At 33.7% G+C, this 3,763-nt stretch overlaps 1 long non-coding RNA gene across 1 annotated transcript; it reads left to right on the top strand.

Moving 5' to 3' along the window:
* Positions 1-479: 479 nt before the first annotated feature.
* On the top strand, positions 480-2,269 carry LOC135417611 (uncharacterized). The gene is made up of 2 exons (XR_010432177.1): positions 480-575; positions 2,141-2,269. It is a non-coding gene; the product is annotated as an uncharacterized LOC135417611 (long non-coding RNA).
* The last annotated feature ends 1,494 nt before the right edge of the window (positions 2,270-3,763 follow it).

Genomic DNA, 3,763 nt, shown 5'->3' with positions numbered 1-3,763 from the left:
CCTTTAACAACTTATCAAAACTTTATTTTTATTTATGAGTATTTCATGTAAAGTTACAATTAACATTTTTCCATGCAAAAAATAAATATCTGTAAAGATGCATACTATTTTTCACCATAGACCTGTATTCTTCTAATTCAAAATCAAACTGCACTTGATATGCTGGCATTGTGTTTTAATAATGAGGTAATAATTTTACTACTGTCCTTTGAGGCTTAGTAAAATATTATAACCCAAGAATTAACAGACTACATGTTGATTATAATTTCCTGGTTAGTAATGCCCATGCTGACAAGAAGAGCATAAATATAATAAAATTCTCCTTTTCCTGTTGCAGCATACCAATTGGAGGTCTTATTTTCCAATTCCAGTGATAGACAGGCTGCTTTTGTCTTTTATGTCCTGTTGAGAATAGGACACTGCCTTTGTTTCATTTATGAGCTTTCTCATTCAATACTACTTTATTTGCAGGGATTTCAGGTCAATATTCTTTATTTGGGATCCACAATGTTGGAGGAGTCAGCAGATAGTGTCAAATGAGGAAACCTGTTAATTTAGCCAATTCCAAGGTACAGGTAAGGTTTTGATTGCAAGCAGCAATCTATTGTCTTTCACCATCTATTCTTCTTCAGCATTTTATGACTGTGTGTGCATATATGCAAGTATTAAATAATCTTTTCCCTTGATTTCTCTAACATCTTTTTGTGTTGTGTGAATGATCCAGTTTTCTTTCAACAAGTCTTGGAAGATTTATCAGAAAATATCTCGTCTTTGCTAGTTTTGTCAACATTATTCTGTTTACTACTGTTTTGTGGGGATATATGTCACCCAAAAGGTTTAACAGGGATTTCCAACAAAAATTTTTAATGTTGTTATTGCATTTGTCTAAGCATAGGCATTTTTTAATGAAGACATCTTAGTCAGCTTGTTTAGCTTAACATATTCATTAAAAATGAATGAAAAAAATCATTTGCATAGGTAATCACGGTTACTGCATGTTTCTACAATATATTCTCATTCATGGGCCTCTTAACCCAGTAGACTCTTTCCTCATTTTTTTGGTCATGTGAGGTGCCAATCGCTCTAGGCCTAGCCTCTCTTGGTAGGGCATCAATATGGATTTCTGAATGCTGATGCTGAAGAGTGGCACTTGCCTAATATGAAATTGTCCCTTTGAGCTGATATAAAGGACACCTGGAACATCACCTATTGCTCCAGAGTATTTGCACATACATGTGTGAGGTGAAATGCAGCAAGAGGGCAGAGGGGCCCAAGAATGCTGGCTGATTTTCACGGATCACCTCCTCCAGTGCATCCCACAAGGAGGAGATCGGATATGGGGGCTGCAGCTCCCTGCCCTCCACAGTGGCTTCATCCTGCATGCCATGATAAACAATGTACCTACACATAATAGACGTTATGAGAATGTGTACAATTTGTTTTTCCACAGGAGAGGTATAGTAAAAAGCCATGAAAGTGGGTATTCTATGCCTTTGTATAAATATTTTCAAAGTTTCAAAGGAAGAAAATTAAAAAATAACAATGAAAAATAGTGCAATTAGGGGAAATTTTGTGATGCTACTTTTCTGTGATGGGGTAAAGCACACTGTCAGTAACTTGAAAATATATATATATTATAAAACACATATATTTGTGTTTTGAAACCTCTAGAAGATAGGACATAACAGTAAAGCGAAGTTGAACTATACCAGAATAGGTTGATAAACTCATGACTTGTTTTGAGGTGTAACTGAAGTTTCACAATGTCAAAATTATGTTTTCTTCAATCTGTATTAGGATTTAAAAACTAAAACGAAGGAATAAGAAAAAAGAAGACAAAAATAAATGTAGTATTGTAGGAAAGTATAGCTCATTTGCACTTCTTACATGCTCTTTCTTTGAAAAGAATGGCCTAAGAATTATGTTGTACCCAAAAGTGAAAGCTACTGCATTTTATAGCCTTTTCAGTGATAAGAACATCAGTCTATGAGCAGATGCCCATTATGCTTTGCCTTTTGCTATAAATATTTATCACTTAAATGTTGTCTGTATAATTTAAAAGGCCAGTATAAAAGGCAGCAAGTGAATGTGCATAGCTTCACCAAGAAGGTTAGTAAATAATATCCTCTTCAATTTACAGATGTGAAAACTGAGGTGTTACAACATTTCTCAAGTCACGGTCAGATTCAAGGAAGACACCTGGGCTAAAGCTGTTAATTTATATATATTTATCCAGCAGACTTAACGAACACATAAAAATATGATCAGATTTGGCAAAGTAGAGATTTCATCTCTCTTCTGTTTCACTGTTAGGCTGCACTGCAGTCAGGGTTGCATTTTATGAATGGTGTGAAGGAGCTGCGTATGTAACAAAGTGAGTTTGGATGATGCATATGCAAAAACACATTTATTCTGGAATTGCTTCCCACATGACAGTGCTTTTTCTGAAATTTAACATCTAACATTGGAGAACGGCTTTCCAACAGCTACGAGTGTTAGTAGATTGGGGAGATTGCTTTTGGGGGCTTTGTTTGGGTTTTGTTTGTTGGGTTTTTGTTTGTTGTGAAATGTGACAGCTAGCTGGAATTTTTAACTTTCTGGAGATTTTTATTCTAGTATTTAAAATTAGTTTAACAAACTGCTTCTTATTTAACTTATTTATCATGAAGAAATAATAAAAAAGAGTTAGTGGTCACCCTTTCTTCTTTCATCTTTTTTATTTTTCCTTACTACTTCAAGTAGCATTTCAAAATGACAAGTAATAAAAAGGCTGCTATGGTTGATGGATTAATTTTTTAGCCAGTGAAAAATAATGAAACGCCTTTTAATGTTAAAACTTGCTGGAAAATATATAAATAATGAAATTTATTTAATTGAGAGCTAAATAATTTATGTGTTCTTGTTGTTCACTTTTACATGCATTTTTATTACTGCAGCAATTTAGTAGTATGGAAATTCTACTCTTGACTTTTAATTTTTTTTTCAACTTCCTTATTTGACTGGATTCTTTTAACTGAAAGACAATCCCTTCAACAATAAATTATGGAAACTTTAATAAAGAAGAAAGCTAGTTAGATATTTAGATGTATAAATCTCACTCATCTGACATCCAGTGTGTCATTTTGTTTGTGACATCAGGTTTGCCTGTTTGGAATTTCATATTTCCAAACAGATGAGAATGTAAGAGTTCTAATTCAAAGCATCAATCACAGAAAATGAACATAACCTAATGTCACTGCTGAATCAGGCCATCAATTTATTGCTTTGTAAAAGCAATCAGCAAGCTATCAAGCAATAAAGTGTATGGGAAAAGCTCTTCTTTTGAGACAGCACAGCCATTGACAATGATATACTGATGGAGAACAGCAACTATTTTATAGCGTTGTGTGCATATTACTTGTTAAAAGCTCTGAACTGTTCAACAGATGTGAAATATATTTCTTATTATTATGGATCAATCTAGTTTGTTTAATAGTCTTGTACGCCACTTAGATTCGCTGTCTTATTTAATGAGGTTATATTTGCACTCACTGGCTCTTTTGTTTTAGTTGAAGAAGGTATGACTTCAGTTTTTCACTAGGTTTTCCAAGAAACAACGAATACAATGTTTTTTTTCACTTGCTTATTAAGGCAAGTGCCACAGAGCAAATTGCAGAGCCATTCAAACCCTGTTACTGTACCAAAAGAACAAATGTTTTACACCGTGCTAACAAGATGCTAAGTTTTTCATAAACATCTAAAATGATTGCCTTTAGTAGTGGTT

The sequence above is a fragment of the Pseudopipra pipra genome, chromosome 1, assembly GCF_036250125.1.
Source record: "Pseudopipra pipra isolate bDixPip1 chromosome 1, bDixPip1.hap1, whole genome shotgun sequence".
NCBI classification, from domain to species: Eukaryota; Metazoa; Chordata; class Aves; order Passeriformes; family Pipridae; genus Pseudopipra; species Pseudopipra pipra.
The sequence above is the reverse complement of the archived record's forward strand: the minus strand, read 5'-3'. Positions and strand labels throughout refer to the sequence as shown.